Source organism: Canis lupus, chromosome 4 (genome assembly GCF_011100685.1).
Source record: "Canis lupus familiaris isolate Mischka breed German Shepherd chromosome 4, alternate assembly UU_Cfam_GSD_1.0, whole genome shotgun sequence".
In the NCBI taxonomy this organism is placed as follows: Eukaryota; Metazoa; Chordata; class Mammalia; order Carnivora; family Canidae; genus Canis; species Canis lupus.
This window is the reverse complement of record NC_049225.1, coordinates 28,387,295-28,398,024: the sequence shown is the minus strand read 5'-3', so window position 1 is coordinate 28,398,024 and position 10,730 is coordinate 28,387,295. Positions and strand designations below refer to the sequence as shown.

Sequence of the window (10,730 nt, the reverse complement as noted above, 5' to 3'; positions counted from 1 at the left end):
GTGGTCAGTTCCCACCCCCCACTCATCCCCAGCTCCTGGAAACTACTAATCTGCTTTCTATCTCTCTATGCATTTACCTACTTTGGGTAGGTCATATAAGTGGAGTCTTTTTTTTTTTTTTTGGAATTTTTTTTAAATTTTTATTTATTTATGATAGTCACAGAGAGAGAGAAAGAGAGAGAGAGAGAGGCAGAGATACAGGCAGAGGGAGAAGCAGGCTCCATGCACCGGGAGCCCGATGTGGGATTCGATGCCGGGTCCCCAGGATCGCGCCCTGGGCCAAAGGCAGGTGCCAAACCGCTGCGCCACCCAGGGATCCCTAAGTGGAGTTTTATAACGTAGCACTTAGCATAATGTTTTCAAGATTTATCTGTATTGTATCTATTGTACTGCATTCCTTTTTTTCTTAAAAAATTATTTATTTAGAGGGAGAGGGAGGGAGAGAAAGAGAGAGAGAGAGAGAATCTCCAACAAACTTTGTGCTGATCACGGAGCCCCAAGCGGGGCTTGATCTCACCGCTCTGAGATCATGACCTGAGCCAAAATCAAGAGTCTAACACTTAGCAGACTGAGCCACCCAGGAGTCCCTATACTACATTCCTTTTAGGGCTCAATAATATTCCCTTGTATGGTTATGCCATGTTTTACTTATCCATTTATTCATTGATGGAAGGAAATTTGGTTGTTTCTCCCTTTTGGCTATTGCCAATTTTGCTCCTATGAACATTCTTTTAAGGTATTTGTTTGAATACCTGGTTTTAGAATTTGGAGTAGATATCTAAGAGGATGGAATTGCTGGTCATATGGTAATTCTGTTTAACTTTTTTTTTTTTAGATTTATTTATTTGAGAGAGAGAGCACACATGTGGCACACAGGAGCAGGAGGGACAGAGGGAGAGAAAGAATCCCAAGCGGACTCCACACTGAGCGTGGAGCCCGATGCAGAGCTTGATCTCACAACCCTGAGATCATGACCTGAGCCGAAACCAAGAGTTGGATGCCTAACTACTGAGCCACCCAGGAGCCCCTCTACTTAACTTTTTGATGAACCCACCTTGATTTTTTTTTCAAAATATTTATTCATGAGAGACACAGAGTGAAAGGCAGAAACATAAGCAGAGAGAGAAGCAGGCTCCCTGTGGGGAGCCCAATGTGGGACTCGATTCCAGGACTCCAGGATCACGCCCTGGACCAAAGGCAGACGCTCAACCACTGAGCCACCCAGGCATCCCCCCTCACCTTCATTTTTGAAAGATATTTTCATTGTTATAAAATTTGGGGTTGGCAGTTTTGGTCTTTTTTTCTTTTTAGTATTTCAAAGATGTCAGTCCATTACCTTCTGAGGTTCATGGGTTTTTTAGGTATATTATTAGTTTCCTTTAATTTTAGAAACTTCTTGACCATTAGGTTCAAGTATTTATTCTGTTTTCTCTTTTGCATCTTCATTGACTCTAGACTGGTATTATCCTACAAATTTTGAATGTTCTTTTCTGGATATTGTTTTTGCTTCCACTCATTTCTCTTTATGTTTCAATTTAGATAATTTCTATCGATCTGTTCTTTGAAGCTCAGTGATTCTTTCCTCAGCTGTGTGTAGTGTGTTGACCTGCCTGTCAGAGTAATTCTTCATTTCTGACATCATGTTATATCCAGCATTTCCGTCTGACCCTATTTTATAGTTTCCCTATCTCTGCCGAAATTTCCCATCTGTTCATGCAGATTGTCTACCTTTTCCATTGGATCACTTAATGTTTAAACTCTGTAGTAATCCAAGATCTGGATCATCTCTGAATACAGTTGTATTTATTGCTTTATATATATTTTTTGACAATAGGTTGTTTTATCTTGCTTTTTAAATTTGTCGGGACATTTTTAATTTAATGCAGGACATCATTTTGAAAGACTAGAGGAGACTAAGATAATCACTATTTATGCCCAGAAATGGACATGCCTCCTCTGTCAGGTTGTTGGTATGGAGAGTGGAATCAGTCTAGTCATGAGATGGGTAGTTTTCTATTTCTTTGGTGATGTCCTTTATCCCAGTGTATCCACAGACTTCAAATTCCTTTAGAAGTGGGGTGCTAAAAGTAGGGTCTGGGATGTAAGTGGGCCTGGGGATGTCAGAGGGTTTTTCTTATGTTCCAGCTGCACCACCAGCTTTTAGAAGTCCATACCCATACACAGAGAGGGGGTCTCCCTATGCTCTTGCCTCTTTGCACTAGACTCTGGTGGCCTACTTGCTAACATGCTCATGCTGGAAGTGGGAGGGGTTTTTTGTTGTCCTGACCATCCTTGAACTTAGGCAAGCTTTACATGTGTGGGTCTTGGGGCTGGACTTTTTTCAGCATCTCTTCTCCCCCTCATGGCAACGAAACTCTGCCGTGTATCTGCAGTTGGACCTGGATGGGAAAGTTTCCTGCTGTTCTTTCCAGTGGTAAGAGACCTATGCTTCATATAGATACAGGGTCTGGAGTTTAAGAGATTTTGCTTTTTCTGCTGAATTCCATTAGTTTAGATGTGACCTAATCTCATTATTTCCCCACTGATGGACATTTGTGCCATAAAACATCATAAAAATGGTGCAAGTTACTTTGTCTATGTGTGAATGCTTTCCTAGAATGGATGCTCAGAATGAAATTTCTGGGATGAATGGGGCAATGAATGGTTTATTTTTTTGTTTTGTTTTGTTTTTTAGAGAGAGAGAGAGATAAAGCACGAGTTGGGGGTCGGGGAAGGGGCAGATGGAGAGGGGGAGAGAAAATCTCTGCTGGGCACAGAGCCGGACTCGGGGCTCAGTCTCACGAGCCTGAGATCATGACCTGAGCTGAAATTGAGTTGAGTGCTTAACCAACTGAGCCACCCAGGGGTGCCTGAATGAAGCACGGTTTAAAGTTGTGATAAAAACTGACTTCCTTGATTTTTTTTTCACTTACTATATTGACCTTTCAGATTAGTAAAAAAACAAAAACAAAAACAAAAACCAGCAACAACAAGAAAACCCTTTTGTTGTTATGAGGGGTTCAAACAGTAAAAAGACCTCTGATAAAAAATGATGTATGGGGTAGCCTGGGTGGTTCAGCAGTTTAGCACCTGCCTTCAGCCCAGGGCCTGATCCTGGAGACCTGGGATCAAGTCCCACCTCGGGCTCACTGCATAGAGCCTGCTTCTCCCTCTGCCTATGTCTCTGCCTCTCTCTCTCTCTCTGTCTGTCTCTCATGAATAAATAAAATTTAAAAAATATTTTTTAAAAATGATGTATACCTCTGGTATGGAAAAATTAAGAAATTGTTACTTAATCGATTTTTTTTTTTTGGTGACATTTCCATTCTATGTCCTAAACCACTGTATAGTATTCTCACCATACCTTTTGAACTGCCCTCTATGATATCTCCTTTATAATAAATGTTGCCAGTCCAGTGCAGAGCCTCCTCGTCACAGCTCTGGTGGCCTGGAGCTGGAAGTATGCTCTCTCTGCTTGGAGCACCTTCCCATTTGTGCTATTCTGAGAACACCTCACCTTTTATCTCTGTGATAGGATCAGACCTGTTATTATGGCCTTTTTTTTTTTTTTATGGTCAGGGTATCTTTATCATAGATGAAAATATTTAGCAGCAATACCTCATTTGTATAGAGATTCTTTTACCTAGCAACCTCAGTTATCCAAAAATTATTTTTCTTTAAAAAAAGTCAGGGGGGATATATGGCAACAATCAAAGTAGGTGCTCCAGAACCCATGCACTAATGTTAAAGACACTGCATGAAAAAAACCAAACCCTTCCAGGCACTTGGGACATATTTTGGTTCTTAGCATAGATACATTTTATTATTGGTGTTTTTCAGTTGCCAGGAAATTGGACTCTGGTTTGGAGAGGATTGTTTGGGGCAGATATACTAAGCCCAATATGAAGACATTAGATAGAAAAATCGCTAAAGAAGAAAGAGTGGTCCAGGTTACCTGACTTAGCATAACCAATGAGGGCTCCTGCCACTTCTTGAGGTTAGTAAAGCAAGGCCGCCTTACTAACCTATAGTGTGGGGATGTGCTGGTGGGGAAATCAGGATGGGGAAGCAGCATTCTGGAGCTTTATTGATCAGTGAGCATGCTTAGCTGATGCTGTTTGGTCTAATGGTGAATTAATGACAAGCGTATTTGATCTGTTCAGGGTCTACTATATGTGCCAGGTACTTTACATATATTTTTTGTATTCTCACAAGGACCTAGAAAAGTAACTGCTTCTTACTGTCATTTAACAAATAAGGAAACAGAAAATGGAAACAGAAATGATTCGGCCCTAGATCTCATAACTGGAAAGTGCTAAAGCTGGGATTTGAAGTTATGGGGGTCACCCTCTTTACAGACAGACCAGCTCTGTTGTTTGCAAAAAGAAGAAACCTGAAAGATGCTTCTTCCTCAAATAAGGAGTGGGGGTATGTGGTAGGGCCACTTGCATATGGTAGGCTCCCATTCAGGACCTTGCACGGGGACAGAGGCCTGTGGGGCCTTTTGCTCAAGAGATACAGTGACTTTTGCAGACCACATAGCCCGGGCCAGGGCTGGCAGCTGTGGGGAAGGCAAGGGGGGAGAAGAACGTGGTCTTAATCTCAGGAGCTTTTAGTTCAGCTGTGGAAACAAGATACTCAAACAAAATAACAAGGAGGCACTGGATCCTTGGTTATTTATTTGATATTATTTTGTTTGGTTTGTTTCCTGACATTTGTCCTGTCCCCACCCCTGAGTGGGCCATCTGGGCCCCAGGCTCCAGGAGGCCAGACATAGGCCACCAGAGACTAGTGGTGCAGGGGAGCTCAGGTAGGCTTCCCAGCAGAAGTGTGCTGAAACAGGCCTTGGTCTGTGGGAAGGGCTCAGGCAAGAGTACAGGAAGTGAGAGTCTGGTCCCGGTGACTATCAGAAGCTGAGTTCCCTCTCCTCAGTGTCTGAGGTAGCCTGTCTTCATGATGGGCAAATCCCCATTGCATCTTAAATGGGGAGCTCCAACTCAATCCCAGTTGATAGTGGAGATTTGATTAGAGAAGTCCGTCCTCCCTAGGTCCCACCCTCATTGGCTCCTGAGTGGACCTCTCTCCCAGGGCCGCTCCTTGCTTTTATTCATTGAACACCTGCACGTGCTGGGCGCAGGGAAACAAAGGTGAATAAGACATGGTCCCTGTCCCCAGGAGCCCACAGTCTTGCGGGGAGGCAGGCGTGCCAGAAGGCTGCGCGTCAGAGCGTGGGCACCATGGTAGAGCTCTGTGGAGACAGCTCCCTGCCCTCCTGCCTTCCCTGTGAGACGGGAGTTTTCTGTGTGGCACCACTCCCCGGGTTTAGAATGCTCTGTCCCATTCCTCTGCTGGGGAGGAACTCCCAATTCCAATTCTGGGATTTTCCTGCTGTCCTGTTCATGCTGGACATAGGACAAGGACCCAAGTGTCAGGGCGGCCTGTGTGGTCAGGATCCCTCAGTGTGCCTGGGCAGAGGGTCTGTCACAGGCAGGAGATGGGGGTGAGAACCTCCCGGAACAAAGAGCCAGTGTGGCTGGGGGCAAGTGTGGGAGCCCATCTCTGCAGAGAGCCTTTCCTCGCCAGCCCCACCTGTGGTGGGTGCTGTGGCAGTCGGGGATGGGGGACCCGGTGGATTGCTTGGTGAGCTAAAGGGATTTCTTATAAATTGGGTAAGTTTTGACCAAAATATAGTCAGCCATATGTAACATGAATCACATTTTTTTTTCATGACTCACATTTTAAAATATTTTTAATACAACATCTTCCATTTAAATTCAGAATGCAAGAGGCTAAGAGCCCCAGGGCCCATGCTTAACCCCAACAGACATTCTTTACAGAAGGCGGAGGTCAGATTCCTCACTCAAAAATGTGCCAATGACGTCAGCAGAGATCATCTGTAGGGTTTGGAACATGGCCCTTGTGTAGGGCACAAAGCAGAAGGAGAGTTTAGATGCTAGCATCTGGTACTGAGTCTTGGGGAGTTTTGGGTAGCAAACAGTATTCGAAAGACAAAGAACTGGATTGGCTTCAAGGAAATGTTTTCTAATAGAAATGTTTGAAAATGGGGTAAGATTTTTTGAGAGGTCCTAATAAGCTTTTTACAAACCTTCTACAGATTTAGATGGGATTTCAAACACTGAATGGGAAAAATAGGGAAATGATTAAGTTTCTTTGAGCTTCCCCAAGCAAACAAACTTAGATCTAAAATTAAAATACTGTATACAGTCTTGAGAGGATACTGATTTTACCATTATGAAAAAGGGTTCTTCTTTCAGGATTATGCACTGGAAGCACATTAACCACCCTCTACTGAGGTAATAAAGAATCCTCTGACACCCAGAGTTCTCGTTCTAAGGGTTACTTCCTAAAACAGGAAGTATTTGTTCATTTTGTAAAGTATCATCCTTATCAAATAATATTTATGAATAAAAGTGCTATGCTTGCTGTTATGCAGAAAGGAAAATCTGCTTTCTAGAAGCTCGTGCTCTAAAACAAACTCTTTTGAAGATGGAAGAATGTTTAATTTTCTTCAAATTCCAATGTGTACCAGAAAGCTAGTTTTGGACTTAGGCTCCGGAAAGATAGAGCATGTGCTGGTAGCCGTGGGTGGAGTGTTCAGAGCCTCCGCATCTCAGGTCCCGACTGTTCTCCTCCCACCTGCCTGCCTGGAACGTGGGTTTGCCGAGCTAGGATTTGCAGGTTGTACTGGGCCAGGGGAGTGGGTGTCACTCATTACCTCTGGGCTGACCCTGCTGCGTGGCCTAGATAGCGCATCATCCAATTGACTTTTTGATGGAGAGCTGACGTTGTGCCAAGTTCTTTTCTGAGTGCCCAGAATGCCAGGGGGCTGCCCTGAAGATCCTGACAGCTATCTGGTGCTGGTGATGCGGGGAGGGCCCATCACCTTCACACACAGAATTGTGGTGGGCGCTTAGCAGCTCCAACAGTGTTTTTCTCGTTAGGTTGTGAAAGAGCATCCAAACGTAAGACTTCAGTTTGCTATCCAATCAGGAGCAATGTAGAAAAACAACCAGATGCAAAACTGAATGCATCTGCTTTTCTCCTTTAGGTCTGAGACACTGCATCAGAAAGAAGCTAAGTATGGCTTCAGCCAAGACCCAGGTCCTGGAGCAGGATATGGAGTCGCTGACATTTGTGTAAAAGACCTGGGAACCCATTTGAGCAAGACCTATAGAAGAGAAGGAGAATCATAAGGAGAAGGGGTTTGTTTTTTTTTGTGAACAGAGTCCAGATATCCCCAGCAGGGCACCTAGATTCTAAAGAATGAGCAAAATAAGCTTCAGCCAAGCAAAAGGGTTGTCTGAGTACCATCATGAACAGCACCATCTGGTAGACTGAGATCCATAGAGGGCAGGAGACTTTAGGATGGATATATGGGGTGTTTGAGGGCTGGGAGGTCTTCTAGCGTTTTTTTGCTTCTTACAAAAACTTGAGGCACTCGACTTTCATCTGAGGGGAGTCTAGGCAGCAGGCTCTATGCTGGGGTGGGAGGAGGTAGGAATACAAAGATGAACAAGGCATAGTCTCTGCCCTAACCCCTTGGGTGAGGCAGACATGACAAAACACGTAGAAATCACTACACTAGAGGCATGAACAAAGCCCTGTGGAAATGAAACTTCCAGGGAAAGCCTGGCAAAGCTTCACAGAAGAAGTGACATTTGAGCTAAAACTTGAAGAGTCAGATTTGGCCATGTAGGGAAGTAGGTCTGGGCCTACCGAGCCGCTGGTTGACAGATCTAGAAGTATGGAGGAATGGGGTGTGTTTTATAGTCGGGCCCACAGAGCTGGGACCAAGGGCACAGGAGAGAGGGGCCGAGGATGAAGCTAGACACAGGATAAGATTTGGAATGTGCCACGGGAGATCATTTGGGAAACTATTATGGCCTTAAAATGAATAAGGCAGAATCAGATTTTGGGGGGAAGATTAATTCCCAATGGATTGGAGGCAAGGGACACTGGTTCAGAGGAAGGAGCCAGTTAAGAAGCTACTGGTAAGGCATGGATGAATTGAGTGTTCCTAATGGTGACACCTCAGGTCTGAACTTGTCTAGAAATGAAATTTCTTGTGGATCCCGGGTGGCTGACAATCTCCTCCCCTCTGGTTTCCCAGCGGTTCTCATTCTGGCCTATTTTCTTCCTTTATCTTTTTCTTAATAGTTCCTGATATGTAAGCATTAAAAAAAACCTCTGAAAAATCCTGCTTTCATCTCATGTAAATTGATAGTATTTTTACTTTCAGAATAGTTGCACTCACGGTATTCTCCATTTCATTTCTTGTTGGAGGAGAGATTTACAGTCTTCCGTTCAGTAATCATTGTCATCCGCTTTGTTTTGATCTTGTTGGAACCTCAGTTGTTTCTAACCTGGACCCGGTCTGTGACTATGGCCCCCGAGGACGTCTGCATTTTGGAATTTGTGATTTTCTCTGTGGTTTGATACTATAGTTTTGACTTTGAAAAAAAAAAAAAAAAGCATTGCATGCATATGGTAAAAACCCAAATGTTATGAAGGATATCCAGTTAAGATAAGCTTCCCTTGCTTACACTTAGCACCCAGCCCACTCTCCGTTCCCTTCCCGGACACATCTATGGCACCAGAAGAACTGGTTACATTTCCAGGAAGAGTGCATGCAAAAGGCAACAAGCAGACATGTGCCCCAATTCCTTGGTGACTTAACTTGCTGATTTTGATTGGTTTGTTTCCTGACATTTGTCCTGTCCCCACCCCTGAGTGGGCCATCTGGGCCCCAGGCTCCAGGAGGCCAGATATAGGCCATCAGAGACTAGTGGTGCAGGGGAGCTCAGGTAGGCTTCCCAGCAGAAGTGTGCTGAAACAGGCCTTGGTCTGTGGGAAGGGCTCAGGCAAGAGTACAGGAAGTGAGAGTCTGGTCCCGGTGACTATCAGAAGCTGAGTTCCCTCTCCTCAGTGTCCGAGGTAGCCTGTCTTCATGATGGGCTGGGCGGACCCGGTTGTGTGGCCGCACCCCCCAAATCCCCATTGCATCTTAAATGGGGAGCTCCAACTCAATCCCAGTTGATGGTGGAGATTTGATTAGAGAAGTCCGTCCTCCCTAGGTCCCGCCCTCACTGGCTCCTGAGTGGACCTCTCTCCCAGGGCCGCTCCTTGCTTTTATTCATTGAACACCTGCACGTGCTGGGCGCAGGGAAACAAAGGTGAATAAGACATGGTCCCTGTCCCCAGGAGCCCACAGTCTTGCGGGGAGGCAGGCGTGCCAGAAGGCTGCACGTCAGAGCGTGGGCACCATGGTAGAGCTCTGTGGAGACAGCTCCCTGCCCTCCTGCCTTCCCTGTGAGACGGGAGTTTTCTGTGTGGCACCACTCCCCGGGTTTAGAATGCTCTGTCCCATTCCTCTGCTGAGGAGGAACTCCCAATTCCAATTCTGGGATTTTCCTGCTGTCCTGTTCATGCTGGACATAGGACAAGGACCCAAGTGTCAGGGCGGCCTGTGTGGTCAGGATCCCTCAGTGCGCCTGGGCAGAGGGTCTGTCACAGGCAGGAGATGGGGGTGAGAACCTCCCGGAACAAAGAGCCAGTGTGGCTGGGGGCAAGTGCGGGAGCCCATCTCTGCAGAGAGCCTTTCCTCTCCAGCCCTTGTGATTTGGGTTGAGTCTTGGCCAGATGTGTCCCTTTGAGACAGGTCTGCCTGCCCTGAAGTCCTGAGGCAGGACTTTCCCAAGGGGTCACAAGTCTCAGGGGCTTGTGTCTTTTCTTCGGTTTTCGGAAGTCACTTCAGCCGTCCTCCCCGCCAAAGGACAAAGGCTACAAAAGGAGATGCTGAGTGTGGTGACAAAAAGTTACCTCCGTCTGCCTGAGCCATTCGAGAAGCATTCCCAGGGGAGTTGCCACGTCCTGGGGGAGGAACAGCAAGGGGGGCAAGGGTGTGCTCTGCATGGACAGGGGCCCTGGGCGGGGGTGGGTGAGGCCAGGACGGGGTCCGCGGAAGGCCCAGGAAGGAGCGGATTGGGTAGAGATGGCAGGACTGTAGGGTGTAGCAGGGAGGGAGAACACGGGCTAATCCGTGGTTGACAGACGGAGATGTGGGTTGGTTTTTTCTTCCCCTAGAAGCGAGTCTAAGGATTTCACGGTGATGAGGGGGCGCTGTTTCCTACAACTCAGGTTTATGTTGTAGAGAAGCTCAAGTTGGATCAGAGCTGATATTTAAGTTTGGCTACTTCAGAACTCAGGATCGCTCCCCACTGACCCCCCCACCCCCCACCCACTCCCACCCCCACCCCACCCCTGCTCTCCTTCGCTGCCCATCTGGCCCATCAGTGAACAATGTTTGGAAGGAGGCCAGGGTGTGTGGCTGAGGGGCCGTCTCTGAGGGCCGGAGGGCAGGCTCTCAGAGACCCAGTAGCAGCAAGGAGACCTGGGGCCCAGGCCGGGACAGTCACCCGGCCGAGAGAGTCTGTGACAGGGAGCGGCCCAGAACCCACCCCACTTTAGCCTGCAGGCCGCATGCTCCCTGGGGCGGCCCCGGGCTCCGGGCTCAGCTCCCCAGGCACATAGCCTCAGCATCTCAGTGACGGCAGAGCCTTCCCGGCAGCCGCTGTGGATCAGGCGAGGAGAAGGCTGCAGGGCAGGCGCAGGTGCTGCGGTACACACCACAAAGCTGTGTATGCTGCAAAGTGTGGGGAGGAAATGGGAGCTGGGAGGTGGGGATATGTGTGGGGCCCGGGGGGGGGGGG

At 47.0% G+C, this 10,730-nt stretch overlaps 1 long non-coding RNA gene across 1 annotated transcript; it reads right to left on the bottom strand.

The window, feature by feature from the left end:
- Window positions 1–5,731: 5,731 nt before the first annotated feature.
- Window positions 5,732–10,228, bottom strand: LOC111095506. Its single transcript, XR_005358008.1, has 2 exons — window positions 8,276–10,228; window positions 5,732–7,189 (listed from the first exon to the last, which is right to left on the bottom strand). It is a non-coding gene; the product is annotated as an uncharacterized LOC111095506 (long non-coding RNA).
- Window positions 10,229–10,730: the final 502 nt, after the last annotated feature.